At 40.4% G+C, this 20,420-nt stretch overlaps 1 protein-coding gene and 2 long non-coding RNA genes across 6 annotated transcripts in view; 1 reads left to right on the forward strand and 2 right to left on the reverse strand.

Moving 5' to 3' along the window:
• Positions 1–20,420, reverse strand: part of LOC148759197 (uncharacterized) — a 160,375-nt gene that overhangs the window by 113,611 nt on the left and 26,344 nt on the right. The gene's annotated exons all lie outside the window — the stretch shown is intronic.
• LOC148759201 (uncharacterized) overlaps positions 1–20,420 on the forward strand; it is a 32,978-nt gene that overhangs the window by 7,566 nt on the left and 4,992 nt on the right. The window contains exon 3 of one of the 4 annotated variants that reach the window (XR_016023029.1): positions 417–775. The exons of 1 other annotated variant lie outside the window; for it this stretch is intronic. This is a non-coding gene — a long non-coding RNA (uncharacterized LOC148759201). Of the gene's footprint in view, positions 1–416; positions 776–4,430; positions 4,613–17,049; positions 18,444–20,420 lie in introns of those variants that run through there. 2 more of the 4 variants (XR_016023027.1, XR_016023028.1) reach the window with 2 other exon arrangements.
• On the reverse strand, positions 11,782–20,166 carry LOC148759202 (uncharacterized). Its single transcript, XR_016023015.1, has 4 exons — positions 19,863–20,166; positions 18,457–18,682; positions 13,541–13,586; positions 11,782–12,408 (listed from the first exon to the last, which is right to left on the reverse strand). It is a non-coding gene; the product is annotated as an uncharacterized LOC148759202 (long non-coding RNA).

Below are 20,420 nucleotides of genomic sequence, written 5' to 3' on the forward strand. Positions count from 1 at the left end.
ACTGGCAGATTTCAGGTCAAGAAAAAATAAAATTCATGAGTTTTTTGGGGGTCGGGGGGAAACTTCTGTTTTCTTTCCCAGTTCTTCTAGGTCCAGATCTCTGACATTTGAATGGGTTCCTCTTTTACTTTCCCTCATTTGTCACAGATAACATCTTAATCAGTAATTTGCAACAATAGAGTAATTTTTTTGCATACTATTTCATGCAATAGATGCTTTTTGTAAAAAGACAAGCTTTTCGATGATAAGCCATAAAAATGATCGTTAAGAGTTTGGCAACTAAGCAGGAAAGACAGCCAGCAGTCTCAAGACTTGGGCTCAGATCCTCTCGCCACCATTTAATAGTTGCTTCACTTCTCTGAGTATCGGTGTCCTCATCTGAAAAACGGATAACACCTGCCTTACTCGCCTTCTAGAATCATAAGGATCAAAGCTGGTGGAAGCTCAGATGTTGCACCTGCCTGAGTCTGGACAGTGGGTGAGGGAAGGGCTCAGCGGGGAATCCATGGTTTCTGCCAGCGCTTCTGCTGTGGGGAGGCTGCCCCTCGGGCTCTCGTTCTGCAGCCAGATGATTTGCTTCCTCCCTGTGTGTCCCTGGCGCCTTTCGAGCTGCTGCCCCAGAGCTGGAACTCAGAATGAGTGAGTCAGTCAGCAAAATGCTCTTCCCCACTTCTCCTGCCTGGCCCAAACTGACTCATCTATCCAGTCTCAGATGAAACATCATTTCCTTAAGAAAGCCTTCTTTGGGGCTGCCGGTTAGCTCCCTTGGTTAGAGCGCGGTATGCTTGATGGCAAAGTTGCCGGCTCGATCCCTGCATGGGCCACTGTGAGCTGCGCCCTCCACAACTGGATTGAAACAACTACTTGGCTTGGAGCTGATGGGTCCTGGAAAAACACACTTAAAATAAATAAAAGTTAAAAAAAGAAAGAAAGTCTTCCTTGAGCACGCCCCACCAGGCCCCACTCTCCTGGACTAGGGTCAGGAAATAGATAGCAGATATTAGGATAAAAAAAGCTTTAAAAATTAAGAATCTAATCAAGGCTGAAGAAGTTAGCTACAACCTCAGTGAAGATTACAGATTTCTCTGCGCAGATGGAAGAAGTCAGAAATGGCATCCCTTCAACTCAGAAAAGCTCAACCGTATAAAGAACTCAGACACGATATAGTAACTGTGAAAAGGGCTCATTCTTAAATTCTCCTAACATTGAAGATACTAGAATGTTTCAACTTAAATACATTTACAATCAGATTACAATTAGATGATTTTAGATGGGAATTATAAGGCTGACTTCTTGGTCCAATTAGGCAAATTTTCTTAAACATTGCAACTACATAAATACCAAATATGCACACTCCTTAACGTAAAAAAAAAAAGTCAAAACACATAACTCTTAAAGATTTAACGCATGCTTTAATTCTAAATCTTCCTGGGGTTAAAAGAAGCTTCTTCTGTAGTAGGCAGAATTCTAAGATGACTCCCACCCCTTGCGTATGGGTGGAACTTGGAAATATGATGAGATGTTATTCCCATGACTAGATTACTAACCAGTTGACTTTGAACAAATCAAAACAGATTCCTGGAAGGGCCTGCCTTAACCAGGCAAGCCTTTACAAGGTGAAGCATCGGAGTAATGTGCTCCTGCTGACTTTGAAGATATAGCTGACCCCTGACCAACAGACAGAAAAAACACTGGGACCTCAGCCCTACAACCACAAGGAATTCGATTATGCCAACAACCAGTGAACTTGGAAGAGGATCTTTAGATGAGAACCACAGCCCCAGATTTCAGCCCGATGACACCCTGATCTTACCTGTGCGTGAACTCCTAATCCACAGAAACTTTGTAATAGAAAACTACTATTCCCTCTGTGGTGGGCTGAATTGTGTCCCTTCACCCAAATATGTTGAAACACTGACCCCCTTATGACCTTATTTGGAAATAGGGTCTTCGCAGATGTAATCAAGTTAAGAGGAGGTCATACTGAATAAGGGTGGGCCCTAAATCTGATGACTGGCATCCTTATAAGCAGAGGGAGATTTGGGGACACACTTGCACATACACAGGGAAGATGGTCAAGTGATGATGCAGGCAGAAACTGGAGTGATGTAGCTAAAACTCAGGGAATGGTAAGGCATGGATGCAGAATCAGATCTGGATCCTAGACAGTCGCACTAGCTGGGCTTTTGGGACACTCATCTCTCCTGGTTCTCCTCCTGCCATTTTCAGTGGCCCCTTCTACTCAGCATCCTTGCTGGCACTCCTCCTATTGCCCTCTAATGGCTGGAGTCCTCAGGGCTCCGTCCGGGCTCTACCCTCTGAGTCTCTCGCCAGGTGATCTTGTCATTCCCTTGTCTTTAAATCCCATCGATGTGTTGATTACACCAAACTTGACATCCCCATGTCAGGCGCCTTGAGTTTCCTTCTGGAACATACAAAAGCAGGTCTGATGGCATCCCCGTCCAGCAATGCCGAGGATGCCACCCGACCCCCCCACCTTCATTCTTCATTTGACTTCCTTCAGATCTCAGTGAGCTTACATTTAACCTTCTCTGACCGACGTAGCATTGGATCCATGTCACTTCGTCCTGCTCATTTCCTTCTCAGTATTTTTTCATTCCCTACAATGTTATTCACTTCTTGTTCACTTGACTGTTATTGGTTGTACTCTGTAGAATTTTAGCTCCATGAGGAGACCATGTCTCTCGTTTACTTTTCTGGGCCCAGAGCCACGCAAAGTGCCTGACCAAAAGCAGCTGCTCAGCAATACCTGATGAACACATGAAAGGTTGTCCTGAGCAGGTCACCTAACCTTGCTGAGGTAATTCCATCTATTCTATAATTTTAAGAGGATTCTATGGGATATAAGGTGGTATACTTGGAAGAGCCCAGTCTGCTACCTGGCACATAGCAGGTGTTTATTAAAAGTTAGTAAATGTAAATTAAATGTTATTTCCTTCCCCTTTTTCTGGGCCATACATAATAAGCTTATAACATGCACCTAAAAGCCCTTCATTAAATCTGGTGTGATGCACGTCACATAGTTCTAAACTGAGTGTACTTATTATCTAGTATACAGATGCACTGGGCTGTGTTCTCAGAGACAATGATTTAAATGGTGTGTATCCTGCTATGTGTCAAAGTTTGAGATCCAGTTATATGGAGTATACATTAAAGTGCAGTACTGGGTATATTAGTCAAAGTTCTCCCGAAGGGAAAAACACAATAGAAGACTGTCTGTCTGTGTGTCTGTCTGTCTGTCTGTCTATCTTCTATCTATCTATCCATCATCTATCTATCTATCTATCTATCTATCTATCTATCTATCATCAGTAGGGTAGGCTGGCAGGCTGGACATTTAGGTAAGACTTGATGTTGCAGTCTTGAGTCTGAATCACACAGGGAGCAGGCTGGAAACACAGGCAGGATTTTATGCTTCGGTCTTGAAGAAAATTCCTTCCATTTTGGGAAACTTCAGTCTTTGCTCTTAGGGCCTTCAACTGGACGAGGCCCACCGCATTATGAAGGGTAGTAAGCTTTACTCAAAGGTACTGATTTAAATATTAATCACATCTAAAATATACCTTCACAAAAACATCCAGATTGGTGTGTGACCATACAACTTGGCATTCTGTCCTAGCCAAATTAACCGTGACACTGGGCAAATATTTTAATGATCAATTTTAAGAAGAATGTTGAAATAGTCTAATATTTCTTCAGTTTTAGCCTGAGTTTCATGGAGAACCTATAATACAAAATCCTTACTCCTTCTTGCAGGAGTTTGTTATTGATTTTTCTTTTCAGTGTTTTCCCCATTAGTCTAAACAGATTCAATACTTTGGAGGTGGGAAAACAGTTCTTAGTCAGGAGTTTATTAATCATTACTCACCCAGACTGGCAAGTCTAGAAGTCTCTCTCCTTAAAAGAAAGACATCTGTGTGTCATATATTCCACTTCAAATATTGTTTATTATTTCATTCAAAAAGCCACAAAAACAAAACAAACAAAACAAACCAATTCCAGACCGCTAGTCACTATGCTGGATGCTAGTTACAATGACAAAATGTGGCTTTGGTTTTCTAATTGTTTTTTGCTGGTTGTCACAGGGCCCCGTAAATCTCATGACTTGTTTGACTAAAGAAAACAGGCACTTCATGAAACTGCAAAGGAAATGGAAAGGAAGTAGCAGGAAAGACCCCTTTGCTTCTGAGATACTCATTAGAAGTTGGGAGAGATTTGTCATGAAGTGATATAAAGCATTTTTCCAGCAGGAAACAATTTGTTGAGAATAGTTCCAGGTATGCAGTGGGCCTCCTGATGCTCATTAAGTCTAATCTGATTTTCTCAGCCTGTGACTATCTGTGTCCGGTAGAAGGCGCCAAAGGAAAGCACTCATATTGGCTGAGACCCTTTCTTTTGCTCCATTTTAGTGTGACATGTGGACCAGAATAAGAAGTGGACAAGAAAATAGTTGCTTCTCCTCGCACGTGGTATATTGTAGAATAATGGAAAGGTAGGTCAAACACAGACTTCCCAGTAAAACGGCACCTAGACACAGAGTTAGCACAGGAAATTGTGTGTGTGTGTTTGTGGGGGGGGAGGGGCCAGAGCCCCAGAGAGTAGTTTACAGGCTCTCGGCCTCACGTGAAGGGGTGCTGGCTCGGGTGGTGGATGGCCGTGGGCTGTGGCTGATTGGCCATCGGCTGTGGCCTGTTAGCCGATTGGCCGCTGGTATAACTGCTACGGCTACGGAGGAGAGCCGAGGACTGCCGAGGATTGCCGAGGAGCTGAGCAGAGCCGAAGAGAGCGGAAGAGGAGAGCCGAGAAGAGCGGAAGAGAGGAGAGGAACAGAGTCAAGAGAGTGGAGGAGAGTCGTCGGTCGGTCGGTTGGCGGAAAGGCGGACGGCAGGTCGCGCGTCCAGTGGGCCCAGCCTCCAGTGAGACCATAGTGGTATGACTCCCCTACCTATGGCTCCGTGGGAGTTCCTTTTTGGCCTCACTGTATCCTGCGTTTTTGTGTGGGGAGCGGGAGCAGAGACCCCGCAGGCCGCCCCGCCTGAAAAATGGGGCGGCGAGCAGGGTCTCCTGCTCGACAGTGTGTGTGCACGTGAGTGCGCACGCGTTTCTGAAATGAAACAGCAAAGAACGGAAGTGATGAAAAATTCTTCAAGAAAAGGTGACCAGAAAGTATTCTAGAAAAACCTATGAAGATAATTAAAAAGTTGGAGAAGATGAGAGAGAGAGAGGAGAGCTCAAGTGAACATGAGACTTGGAACTTGGGTGAAAAGTATTAATATGGGGAACTCCAGAAGAAGGGGTCCTAGTCCTCTGTTTCTTGTAGTCCTCATAATAGTGAATGGAATTTCAGTGAATACCATATAAGTGGAGGATGAGGGGAAAAGACACCAAATCATTTAGAACCAATTCAGTGGAATTCTTTGTGTCAAGGGACTTAAAAGTCTAGTGCTCACAAACTGCATGTGGTACCTGTTGGGGAAGGTGGAAGTCAAAGCTTTAGGTACTCACAGAGGAAGCACCCTACTGTGGAAAGGAGACAAGAAAAAAGCAAAGTTGAGTTGGAATGGTAGACCTACTGGGTTCACCTTCTGTTTGTTACACTTTTAGAATCTCCCATTAAAAGAACCGATAAGGTGGAAGATGCCCAGAGAGATTTTCTGCCGGCTGCAGTTAAAGGATCTCTTGCTCAGTTTAGAAGCTGCTTCCAGAGCGTGACCATCGACATAATTTGGAAAAAGTTCCCTGTGTCCTATGCCACCCATCCAGAGACATTTCAAAAAGGAACACAAAGGAGAGCACTAATGACGTATTCTCGTGAGCACACACAGGTGACCACTGAAGACGAGACTAAGAAGCTACCATAGATTCTTCCTGAGAATGTTGCTTCTCTCAGGGTTCCCTGCAAGTTATAAAACTCCTAAGTGAACCAATGCTACAGGACGAATAGATAATGCATAACAATATACAAATGTTATAGGCTTTGCAATTTACTTCAATTCCAAGTAACTTCCAACATTGGGTGCCAAAAAACTAGAAGTTCCTTTCTTCCAGGAGACTTGATTTCTTACTCAAAGAGTATGCCATCCAGGTTGTTAAAAGTTTGAGCTGAATTATAAAATCTTTGGAAGGGAGTGGTGCTTAGTCCACGTTATTCCAATTAATCATTCAAAAAAGATCTCCTAAACATACTCCGATAAACCAGTGGCTGTTAAATTTGTGTGCTAAAGAATTGTTACCAGGAATGACATTGTACCTCGTTCTTCTGCTGGGCTAGTAAGGTATTTGTTGTCCTCACGAATAGGATGTGTACTTGGATAAGCAGGATGTCCTCCTCCTTTCTCTGACTTTTAACAACGTATCTCTTTGATTTAGAGGTATGTGCAAACCTGGAATCCTGCTGGGCAGCTGCAAGAAGCCTTGACCCAAGTAGGAGCTGCAGCAAAGCGTTTTCTAACTGGGGCTAAGTCTCTCTTTGTCCTGCTCGTTACTATCTACCTAACTACCCCATCAGAATCACCTGAGGTTCAGGTTAAGATGCAGATTCCTCGGCCCAAACTTCACACTGTCTGAGTAGAGATTGGGGGTAGAGCCTAGGAATTTGAATGTTAAACAATCATTTCAGATGACTTCAATGCAGAAGAGCGAAGGACCTCTTTTAGAGAAATATTGCCCTGAGCAAAGGCAGATTGGTCAATCAGAGAGGACTTGAAGCTCACTTCTCCATTCATTCATTTTTTCATTTATTCATTTACTTACTCCCTCTCTCCTGAACACATTAATTCAACACACATTTCTGGTGCCTTAACATTGTACTTGGTGATGTGGGACATAGTAAATATAAAGAGACTCAGTTCCTGCTCGAAAGGAACTTGTATCTCAAGCCTGAGATATATGTAATATATATATATATATATATATATATATATATATATATATATATATATATATATATATATATCATATATGTCCATATGTATACACGAGGTGTGATCAAAACATTCGGTGAATGTTTAAATTAAAAAAACGTATTACAGTGAAAGATGCATTGCCATTAATCCCTCACAAAATACTCCCTCTCACTTTGAACACACTTATCCCAGCATTCTTGCCACTTTCTGAAGCAGTTCTGGAAGTCCTCTTTCACGAGTGTCTTTAGTTGCGCTTTCCTGGCTGCCTCCATGTCCTGAATTAGTTTGACTCTCGGGACGAGCCAGAAGTCACATGGTGCCAGATCCGGTGAATTAGGTGAGTGAGGACACACCATAATGTTTTTATTTGACAGAAATTGCCATATATCAGAAGCAATGTGTGACACGGAGCGTTATCATGATGGAGGATGATTTATGGCATACTTTAAAGCATACCTTCTCTTCTTAACTGTAGCTTACACCTGAATGACTGCACTAAACAAGTTGAAACTTGTCACCGTTATTAAGGTTTGACGCGTCGCTTCCCATATTGAAGATGCCTGCCTTCCCATTGGATAGCACTCGGCAGCGCCATTCATTCTCTCTCTCTCTCTCTCTCTCTCTCTCTCTCTCTATATATATATATATATATATATATATATATGTATGTATATATGTAGATGTATATATATGTATATAGAATGTATATTATATATATAATATATTTATATATATATATATTATACACACACACACACACACACACACACACACACACACACACAGGAGGGCCAAAAAAACGTATACACATTTTAAGAACTGTTATATATGCTCAAGTATTAGTTCACCATCATCAGAAGTGTATGGATGCTGATGGTAACCACTTTGAGCACCTCTTGTAATTGCATAATTCAAATGTGACTTGCATTCCTCTTTTGTTATTGGTATATATTGAGTTTTCCATTTTTAATAATTCTTTCCTTTCTTAAAATATGTATACATTTTTTTGCCATATAGCTACATCTCCATATATAGATATATGCCATATATGTGTGTGTATATATATATATATATATATATATATATATATATATATACATATACATATATATATATATATGTATATATATATATGTATTCACAGGATGTACAGTACAGCATAGGGAATATAGCCAATGGCACTGTAATAGCTATGTATGGTGTCAGATGGGTGGTAGACTACTTGGGTTTATCACTTTGTGAGGTGTGTCAATGTCTAATCATTATGTTGTGTTGTACACCTGAAACTAATAATAAAAAACACCTCATCATGAGAAAACAGAAGTTGCTCTTGATGAAGTTTGCCCCTAGTGGCCATCTGTGTCATTACTAGTCCAGAGAGGCTTTTCCTCTGGTTTAGGACGTTACTGGCTATGTGTATCATTTCTATCCACTGCTTATGCTATATGCTTCTATTATTTTAATTTTCTCTACGAGTTTCAGGAAGACATAGCTGATTAACTTACCTCAGAAGTTTCTTTCCTTCTCTACCAAGTAGGGCCATGCTATTTGCCAAATCTGAATACTTCCCTTTTCTGTCCCATTGCTATTTGCTCTAGATGTTTTTCTAATATGTTCCTCTAGATTTTGTTTTATGAAGTTTTCCATGGTGAGCTATGTGAAAACAGCAAGTTTTGGGTCTGCCAAAAGCATCTGCTGTCTAAAGAAATCTTGTCCACATTCAACTTGCCTGGGTTACATAATCCTTCCCAGAAGAGATCCTTCCATCAGACCAACGACTATTACAAAATCAGTCAATAGTATATGGTCTTTCCTTCCACCCTCCCTCCAACATAGCTCATCTTTTCTGTGCTTTACCACAAATCCTAACCATGATTTCTTGGGCACGTTTTCCCATGGTACAACATACAATACGTGGTCACCTTAACAGCCACTCACTAATTTTTGAGTTTTTACACTGATGTGACTCGACTTCCCCTCTCCAACCTGCCCTGATATTTGGTAACCAATTCATACTGCTGTCCCAATATTCGCCTGGAGGGTCCTCCTTGTTCTTCCTAGAAAGTCTTCTGCAGCTTTTAGACACACCCTCTCAGGGGTCACTCTAGTCAGCTGAGATCCTGCATCCCTTCCTGTCTGAAGTTTCTGGGGTACAGTCACCCTTTCCGATCTAGTAACAATGAAAGCACCACCCCTTTCCTGAAACCCTCTGTGAGAGCAGGGAGATCACCCACATCTGCCTCCCCTGACCTACGGAGCTCAGCTCTCCTTCACATCTGTTGAGTCTGACCCTCAAATTCTCAACCTTCCTCCTGAGGAAATCTTTCACTTCCTCTGGCGAAATCAACCTGGATTTCTTTATTCTGTTATTATTCTATTGCACCTATTCTTATAGGAAGGTTGCAGCACACTTGTCAAGCCACCCCGTTTTCTCCTGTCCTCGGAAGAAGAGCTGATACCTTGAGACCAAGCCCTCCAGGTGCAGGAATCCTGAGTGGCTTTTGGGGCGCTGGGGCTATTGCAGCTTCACTGAAATGATCTCTTCCCTCAAACCAAGAATGTGCCATGTTTTTGTTTTTTCTTTTATCAATAAGGACCCCATCTTTCTGTTTGTTGTTAATAAAATTCTACCACCTTTCTATGGTCAAAGCCACACGTTAGGTCTCAGATGTCTAAAATCAAGATCAGACTTTATCTAAATTAACAAATCCGTGTCCAACTTGAAACTACAAAGTGGGGAATGAATGACTCCTAAAAGGCTGTTTTTAAATAATGTGTATCCATGGGTTGGCCTGTGCATAGATTCCCCCCTTGCTTGTTATTCAGTTTAAACACCACCAAAAGAGAACAATCAGTACACACAGTTTAAACCTCAGTTACACAATATTTCTTCTTAGCAGCACACAAGGCACAAGGAATTTATTGCACTAAATGTCTGGCCTGCACACGTGGTTGAAAATTCAGATTGTAAAAGCAGCAATAATTATCCTCCTGTCCTTATAAGTGAATCCATGCCCCGGCTGCACTTGTTACTTAGGCCCCGATGGCACACCGTCTGCAGAGAACCTGTGAAGCTTGTTAAACAGGAGTGCAGTTCAAGATAAAACTGCAGTCATCCAAATTCTAAAGCCAGCCCTCTGGGCACCGTGAGCAAACACCAGCAGGAAAGACCAGCACGTGTCACAGCATCTGGCTGCATAACGACCACCACTTCCCCGGGCTCAGTGTGGCCAGGAATTACAGTGGTCACCAAGGTCAAAATACACAGCCTAAGACGGAAAGCGTTTGCAGGGGTCATGGGAGGTCAGAAAGAAAACAAAAGTCTCCACGCTCACCGGGCACAAATAGGCCATTGCAAACTTGTCAGGGCATGAACCCCAATGGCCTGGCACTACAATAGCAACAGTCTCTGATTACTTTTTTCCTGATTCATGAACAAAAAAGCAAAGAGTAAAACCTTAAAAGCAACCAAAGATTGTGGGGACAGGGGCAGGGTGTGGAATAGATTATGTTCAAAAAACGAACAGTTGGAGAACCAATTACTCAACAGCAATTATGGAAGCCAAAGTGCAACAGAATGTCATCTTCCATATCATCAAAGACACTAAGTACCAACGTGGAATTCTCTACGAAGTGAAAATATGTGCCAACACTCAGACAAAATAAAAACAGAGATTCACCACCAGGCATTTCTCACTGATGAAAATTCTAAAGGATGTCCACTACAAACAGAAGAAAAACTACCCCATATGGAAGTTCTGAGATGTAAGTAAGAAACACTGGGGGGACACACTGGGAGAGGGCGAGGGCAGACAGTGGGATCAACAGTGGTCACCACTCAATGTGGGGCGTTGGAATCCAAGGCAGTGAGGAGGACATGTGCGTGGGCACAGCAAGGAGATGAAACAAATAAGATACAGATGATGGGAGCCACCTTACTGCCATAAAAGGGACTTAACAGAGAGTGAAGAAAAAACCCTGTGGAATGATCCCTGTGGAATTTGACTGGAATTAGAAGAATTGGTAGGAATTCATAGTTTTCATTATATTTGATATTGAACCCACGTGTGCGTGTATGCGTGCATTTCTGTTAACACACATAATCCCTGTTGTTCACTGAGGGAGCCCGAGAGCAACGACAACCACTAGCAACATGCATACCCACCGCATCTGGTGTCCAGATCCAGGTCTCCCGATGTCACTCTCCCCCCTAAGAGGATTCAGGGCTTCTATAGAAAATGTCCGATGGCAGGGCTGGGGCGGACAACTGCAAGATGAGCTTGGAACAACTTGTCGAGAGAGGAAGGATGTGCTCAAAGAATAATGGGGACAGGTCAAAAAGATATGCTGTGAGCTTGAAATGGCTACCACTGGGCAAATCAGGAGCATTTAAGCACCAAAGTAATAAGCTTTCCTTCCTCCCTCATCTGTTTGCGTGTTTCGTTGGATGTATTGATCAATGCAGGAGGGATGACAGAATCATACTATAATCATTTGGCAACCATCAAGGCATTGATTCAGCAAGAGTCATCAATGGGTGCTCCATCTAGTGGGTGAGATTTTGAGGATTGACGATATATTTACAGAGTCTCAGGGTATCTGCACACAAGAGATAAGGGAATAACCAAGGGGAAATAGTAATCTTATGGTGGACAAACTCGGCGACGCTTCTTAACCACACGATCAAAGTCAACATTGCCAGTAACGGAATCCAGCACGTGCCTCCAGATTTGCTGCACTGGGAAGAACTCAGCATCACTTGTGTGACATTTCTGCCAAGTCGGCGTAACCAGAAGCTTCTTAATTTTAAGACTGTTTCCAAAAAACAAATCGATAAATCAATGACTAGAAAAGGTGAAAAACCTTAGACAAATTTTATTTCTGTAAGAGGACAGCTTTATGAATCTGTGTTTAAAATTATATATTAATATAATCAGATTTATGGCACTATAACAATTGTAATACATCCAAACATTGATCGTAACCATAACAGCAGATATCAAAATGATGTCTGTGAAAATTTTTAGGTTCATACACAGTGATAAATATTGGAAAATTGAAAAATAGCTATCAGTTTACACCACTGCAGTATTAATGACAACTTGGTTGTTTGGGTGTTGGATAAACAGCTAGTATTTGGGCAGCATGAGTATGTAAAACTTAACACTGCTTGTTTTCATCCACAAAATCTGCTCCAAAGCTAGTTAGACGCCAAGAAACACAGTTTGAATACTATATAGATTTTCATATACACATATGAAACGAAAATATTTTCCTTCAGTAAGAATTTTCACATGCCATATGTTTAATGGGAAAGAAGGAAAATGCTATGTAAACAGCCCAGTAAAGGTGAACTATTTATATTTCAGATCATATAGTTCTTACTCAAAAACGACATATATTCTTGTGATGCATTCAAAACTAGATCATCACTAGATATTAGAGCAAAGTAGACGGTGTTCAGATTGAAGTTCAGCATCAGCTAGAAAAAAAAAGAAAGAATCATACTCTTTATCTAAAATGTAAGTATACATGTTAAGAAGAATGAAAAAAACCTATGAAGACTCCACTACCCAATAGGAGATTACTATTACATATCACTTGCCCATGGCTGCACACTGAGTTAACTGCTCTTCCTGCTAAGTTTCAGAGCTTCTGATTGTCTCATTCTTCATTCATTTATTCAACAAGCATGTGCTAAGGTAGTACAACAAGCACTGAAGTTACAAGGTGAAGAGGACATGGTCCACCCCAGAACCATCACCTACTCTAAACTGGAAAAACAGGTGAACAGGCCATTTCCATTCAGAGTCACATATACCATACAAATATAAAGCAGGGCATTATCGGAACACATAGAAGGGACCTCCTGGCTTTGTGTCAATATTGTCTGCCTTTTGGTGGCGGTGATACGTATGTTCGTATCTGAAGGACAAGGAAAAAGCATGCCACATAGAAGGAAGAAGCAGATGCAAAGACTAGAGTGGGGAAGAACAGCATGGAATGAGAAGTAGTCTAGTTTAGCTATCAATAGATGCTAGAGCAAAGGGGCAGACTAGAGTTAGTAGCAAGAGAGAAGGCCGAATTATTTGGCAAGAAGTAAATTGATTTGGGTGGTTTTAACCATGCAAAAGTATGTGATGTTTCTCCTGAAGGTAAAAGGTAAACCAATGACAAAGTCAATGACTGGAGGTTTAAATGTCACCGATCAGGTGACAGCTATATGGACTGTAATTGCCTAAGTATTACTAGATGAGCCTGGTTACTGGGCCTTATATCACTAGCAAAAACAGGATAGGTTGATGAAGCCCAGTTTTCAATGTGCAAGTTAAAAGTTCCATATGGGTGGTAGAGGAAAGGAAGGGGACGGCCAGAAATAAAAAGAGATACATGGACTTTGAGGTTTTCGAAAGGCTACACGTGATGAATAAATGAGGAAGAAATGTATTCTTCATAATGCTTGTTTATGCTTTCAACTTTCCCACTTGCAATGCATGAGAAAATAGTTATTGTAGTATCTATTATCAAAACATGGAGAAGGATGCCATACTCTTTATTGTTTATTTCAGAAATTAATGATATCTAACTGGAATCAGTACATTTTGGCCACCTACCTTCTTCTACATCTCTAGTTATGCTTTCCACCAACTTCTGCTGCTCCTGAAATAAATCAAATCTTAGTTACAGTATTTAAGTTAAACAAGAGGCTTTAATGTAGGAATGTGGCCTTTACATAACACCTTTAAAGAGTAGACCTTGCTTGGGCATTGTGTAAATACACACAAAAGTAATCACATAAATAAAATAAATTTGTACTCATTTTAATTTAATAGAGAACATATATAGGTGATGCTGTTTAGACTAATCCGACCAAAGTGCAGCTGAAATTGGTCTACTGAATACACACAATTTCAGAAGGATGAGATGTGATCTGATTCCTACAAAGAATCAAACAAGTCATATTTTACAGTGAAAGCATTACTTTTCAATCCTTAGAAAAACAGCCCTTTATAAAACTTTAATCAGTTTTTTTTTTAACTTTAATGGATTTTTTCCTTTATGGATTTTTTATCTTAATGGTTTCTTGCACTTTTAAAATTAATCTTACGGTGTGTTCTAGGCTATTTCTCAGCATAGAACCTTAAATACATAAAATGATGATTGTGGCCCTGTCACGTCACGTGAAAATTCTGCTGGCTGCAACAATCACAAAAACTATTTTCTTGTCTGTATTATGACTGAAACATTTATATTTGTATGGACACAAAGATTACAGGAAATCTGACTTAGAAAGTATGGCCTAGACCCAGTTTTCAAATTTAGTTTCTGATTCATGACTAAAGAATTAGTAACAACAAAAAGAATACATAATTATTTAATTGTAAATTCGTATTCTTTCTACAAATGAGGGAGGCCCAATTTTTGAAGTATTCGAGTGGTTGTAGTTAGTCTACTTAATTACGAAATGTATGGGAATATTTCAAACTCTATACTGCAAGTGTCCCAGTCTAAAGTTTTCTTATTTAATCCTTCCTTCTGAAAGGTATCCTCTCACTACATGACCAAAACGGGGCTTACAATAATGTCCAGAACGTAATAGACAGTGTGGTGACAACGATAATATGACACCCAATGCCTTTACAAATTCAGGGGTGAAGACAAATCTGTTGGCCATCATGGTTTCCAATATTTGCAGAGACTGTTTTCCATAACACCTTTTTGTCAATAGCTTCATAGAAAAGGCTTATAAAATGAATAATGTGACAACATTACTAGACGGCCTTGTAAAAACAACAACCCAATACCAGGTGAAGGGACAGGCCTGTCATGAAACAGTTTTAATTCCAATTAATCAACAATATATAAAATGCAAATCACATTTTTCTGTGACTTGAATTAGGGAACTGCAAATGTAACGTTATTCTCTTTTCCCCAAAGCCCTTTTCCTAGATATTTACTTCGATTATCTTTATGTTTATTTGTAGGTGAAGATTGTGTTCAGATAGTAGAAGTAGCTTGTAGTCCAATATTCAGAAGGAGAATGCTTCTGCAAGTTTATTTATACCTTTCCATTACTCAAAAATATAGACAGGTGAGAAAATTATACACAGGAAAAGAATGTATCCACGAACTTTAATTCAAAGGAGTTTCACTAGAAGGGTTTTCTCATAACTGGTACTTCTCAGACTCTGTCCCATAGAAATCTAAGGTTCCACTGGGGACCCCGCAGGAACACAAAATCTCAGAGTCTCCATGTCTCCGTTAGCTAGGCAGCTCTACTTGTCTATATTTTATATCATATAGTTTCATTCAAAATTTTTTTTAAAGACTCGTATTAGACTGAAAAATAAATATTTTTGAAGTCAGAAAGTCACTGATTTAGTCAAAGTCCGTAATTGTACATAACAGGCAATCAAGCTCAGAGAGATCAGAGGTCACCTGAGGTCACAAAACCAATGAGCTGCGGGCCAGGAATGGGCTTTAGGACTTCTTACTGAGGCTAGAGTAACATGCCAGCTACTTCCTCATATTCAGGAAATTGCCATCAATTTCTGACTCAGACAAAATGAATACCTAAAACTTTGTCATGTAGTTCAACAATACTGAGGCATGAGAAACAAAATAGTAACTTTCTAAATAATTGGAAGCTTTAAAGTCATGAAAAAAAATAAGGAAACTGAGACTGATATCAAAACTCCGATTAATAGCAGTCAATACACTCAATATATAAAGCACAAACATTTCTCAACACAGGACCGAGAACTTGAAGGAGAAAATCTTTAATGATAGAAAGCAAACTCGAACTGAGGAAATTCTTCCTTAAAGGAACCTTTCTTTTCCTGAAAATAAAACTTGGTTGACCGATACCAACCAACAAATGCGTTAACCATGTTGTGGTAATCTGTAGCAAGCAAAACTTATACCACAAAAGAGATTTCTCTTTATCTCCTAGCACACTTCTGTCCAACCTCACATCATCACAGCTGGACCATAAGTCTTTCCAGCATTCTGTCGTGATTGGGAGACGTATCTCTGTATCTTGACGGAGTAGCGCTTTTTCATCTCTCTTAATCAGGCTTGCACGATTGGGCAAAACAACGCCCCACAGGGGGATAGTGGCTAACTTGGAAAAACGGTATTGAGTTTAAAATAAACCATTTCTCGTTTATCTAGAAATACTGAAAAACTAAACACATCTTTCCTACCAAAAATTAATTAAAGAAAAAATGTCCACAAGCATATTCTCTTGCATAGCTTCTGCATTTACACTCTTTCATCTTCTGATTTTTCTGGAGACGACTAAAGAGACCATTTGAAGTACGTATCATGCTGAACAACTTACAAAACATTAGACATACACTTTCCTTTTGTACCCAGTATTCCAATGTCAGCACTTCGAAGCACTGAGATCCTATACGACCAAAAGGCTATCTCAAAATACTTGGCTCTGCTATGCTATGTTATGATGAAATTAAATGAAAAAACAAGGTTGAAACCTCATTTAGCACAGGCCTACGCTATTTTGCTTGTCATTAAGTGGGCCATAAAAATACCATCAAATTACAAACCAATCTGCATTGACAGAAATGGCTATCTTAGAAGGTGATGTCAACATTATGGCAAATGACACAACAACGTTGCATCTCCTCTAACATCTATAACTAGTTGGACATCTCTAGCCCAAAAGAGGTTCCTCTGTCCCACACACTAGGATGCCTAAAAGATCCCACAGCCGTAAAGGGAAGGAGGGTGTATGGGAAGTGAAAGGGAGGCAGGATGGGGGGAAGGACAGGAACAGGCCCACACCTGGTTCCAGGTGGACAGGCTGAGCCTGAATCCCCAGCAAAGGCAGTAGCAGTGGAGGGGTTGGGGCGCAGCCCCCACATCACAGCCCAGTGGAGGGTAAGAGGGGCAGCAGCAGCATCCCCCCACCTCCACAAGAATCCCAACCCTCCCCAGTTGCAGCAGTGCTGGCACCACCAGAGACCAGTAGCAGCAGCAGAAATACTTCTCCAGCCTCCAACCACAGCACAGTCCTACCAGGGCCACAGGGAACCAGGTGAGCTCAGTGGGCTCAAGACAGGCTCTCCTCAACCAGCGCTTTCCCCTGTTCCCTCCCAAGGTGCTGGTGCCCAGCGAACGTCGTGATCTGGATACAGCGGCAACACCCATCATGCTGGTCACCCAGGCCAGCACTCCCACACTCACAGCTAAGCCCCCACACTTGGACCCCCTAGGCACAAGTAGCACCAGTGAAAGAAAACAGAAACTGTGCTATTGCATCAGCTACTGAAAAACAAAACAGAGACGTCTAATTATCTACCTGCTGAATTGCTCACATCAAAATGTACATCAATAAGAAAGTGTTCACTACTTCCAATGAGCCTGCAGAGGAACAAGCCATCCAGCAGCATGAACCACCAGGGTAACAGGGTAACACTGAGACAACGACACTTCTCCAGAAACCAAGTCAAAGTCACGAAAGATTGTGATCTACGTGATAGAGATTTCAAGATAGCAGCCAGGAAGAATCTCAATGAGATACAAGAAAACTCACGAGGCAGTTCAATGAGTTCAGGAGCAAAATTAATGCACAGAAGGACTACTTTACCAAAGGTATGAGAACTATAAAAAAGGTCCAAACAGAAATCCTGGCTCGGTGAAGAACTAAAGAAATGAGATCAAAATGGACATTTTAATAACAGTATTGCACAAAGAAAACAAGTTGCTAGTAACGACCCCATTTCATTGCCATCTCAGTCATCAATTATTCAAGTGATGCCGAGATATACAGATATAAGTGAACTTCATTTTAAAAATTCAAATATTTGCTCAATTTACCTCTTTCGAAAATGTACTGTGGCTTAGCAAGACATTTTATTTTATTATTACTTTTTAAGCAAGACATTTTAAATCATCGAAATAAAAATGCTATAAGTAAAACAGAAATTAAGGATGTACTATCATGTAAAAAGATGACAACTTTTAACTTGGAAAGAGAAGTTAATCTTTCCAGGGTTACAAGTTTGCCGAATTCATAAAAAGGATTTACCTCGGTTTCATTGAAATAAGAAACATCCACATTTAGTTAGTAAATGTCAATCATTCACTTACGCTTAGGGATGGCGAAACTGGGCTGTAGGAAAACTAAAATTGTTATAAACCATCGCCAAATTAAAAACAATGCAGAAGTAAGCCAAAGCATCTCAAAGCATACCGTTCGTTGTTAGGTAGTAATATTTCATTTGTAAAATCTAATTGAAAAGCAGCTTTTCCAGAAATTTAAAATGTGTCAGTTAATTACATTTATTGAATACAGTTAATGACAGGTAGCTCTTAAAACATGGGAGATGCAGGGACTTACAAAAGATGGTCAAATTTCTGTCTCCATTCTACATTAGCACACACAATTATGCCCTTTACGTTGTGTGCATTAGTCAATGAAACAACTCAGAATCTCCGACCAAGTTAAGAACAAGAATTACATCACAAATCTGAAACCCAAAGGAAAGAAGGTAATATAACTAACCTTCATCAAGTTGGTGCACGTGCCATTATTAGAAGTCTGTGGGGCTGACGTAGCAATCACCCACTGCTCTCTTGGAGCGAGACTTCCTTGAGGTCGGAACCAATCATTTAGCCTTCCAACACAAGGGAGGTGCAGGTCTGGCCTCCTGGGAGCCGTGCTGAGTAAAGAGTTCTGTGGTGCATTCATGAGAAGCTGGGTTCTCATCTCTGCCAGCGTGTCCTTAATCCTGTGAAGATTGTAAGAGCAAAGACTTAGTATTTTATTTTTTCCTTAATGATTTGCAGTTCTTAATGTTTCCATAATAGTAAGTGGAATTGCCCATGAAACGAACACTGAAAATATGTCAGGGCAGACCTACCAAGTACAAGGATATGTTTCAAATTGTTTTAAACCGGTACATATGTTTCTGTGGGGAAGCCAGGCTAAGAAGTAATTCAACATAGGGAGGGGAGGAAAAGGCCTATCAGTGATGTTGACGGCTTAACAGATAATACTTTCTGCCTTCTGGAATGGCTGAACCCATAAGATTCTTGAGGATTGCTAAGAGACATACATAGTAAACAAGTTTAGAAATTTGCTGAAATCCCACAAAGCTATTTTCAAGCATTTGCTTTCACTGCCCTTGGGTAATCCCCTCATTACCCTGAAGAAATTAACCATTTGGCACTGAGGCGTCATTTAGAACAACAGCCTCTGGGGGAGAACAAGAGAGCCTGGTTGGTGATCATACTGAACTGAAACAGCTCCAGGGGCATGTAGCTTATGACACTGTTACCAAGGCACTGGAGGTGGGATCTGCCCTTTCTGTCTTCCACACACCCCCTCAGGCTGACCGCCTTATTTTTATAGCCACTTAGTCAGTTACACTACCCTTCACCCCTATGTTAACCTTCTCCTATATTTCACATGTATGCCTCTGTGTACATCCAAAAGACTAGAAAAAACAGCTTGTCCGAAAGCGACCTCTAGAGACAAAAACACAGAGCACAATCGAGAAAGTACATTTACCAAGTGCCAGAATATGCAGAGTACTTAACCCTTTGGGTTTAAGTTGTTATAGTAAATAGTTACCTCATATTTAGGGAAATTTTGACAAGAAATTTTATAATAAATAGCGCTGTCTAAATCACAAAGCTTCAAAAACACTTTGCTTAGAGACTGGTAGATCAGATTAAGGCTATGAAAAGCGTGAGAAGGAAAAATACAGTCATGTAAAACCACAAATGGGAGAGATGCATCCTGAACTAACATTTTAAAAGTAATTTATTCACTAACATCATTTTCCAAAATTATACTATTTAGTAAGCTTTCACTTCCTATTAATCTCGGGAATCTGCCTGGATAAAAATTAGACTTTAGAGGCAAATTAATGAGCTCGATTGATTTTTCTCTTTGTTTGGACTTACTTGTTTAGTTTCTTTTCCAAAGATGCTGTAACTTTTAATTCCTCTAGGTAGAGGCGCTTACATTCTTCCAATTCTATTTTAAAATGTTTCGCTTTGGAGAGTTCAGATTCCAGACGTTGAATTCTGACCTGCAGACGTTGAATTCTGTCACCACGGTCATTTAACGGGTCTACGTTTTCTTGACATGCTGCTTGTTCCTAAAGCCAACGGAAAGGATACATTTTAAAAATAATTATAACCTGAATAATTATAGTCTATTTGTATTCTTTAGTTTTAAGTCAATGATTTGGAGGGCAATTTAAATGTGAAAAAAGCTGAAGTTTAAAATACTTATCATCAATATGGAATGAAATACATCTGAATTATGAAAATATTTCGAATCATCTCATCTGACTGTTCCAATAAGAGAATCAATTTGAAATTTTAAAAATTGAACAATATGACTTAATAATCTAAGAGTATGGTGCAATTTTTAAATCACCCTTTTTCTTTATTTCCTAATAGTCTCGTTTTATATCAACTGGCCTTAAAAATAAAATCATTTTCCACAAAGAATGA

Source organism: Rhinolophus sinicus, chromosome 1 (genome assembly GCF_057876585.1).
Source record: "Rhinolophus sinicus isolate RSI-liver-muscle chromosome 1, RSI-T2T, whole genome shotgun sequence".
Taxonomy (NCBI): Eukaryota; Metazoa; Chordata; class Mammalia; order Chiroptera; family Rhinolophidae; genus Rhinolophus; species Rhinolophus sinicus.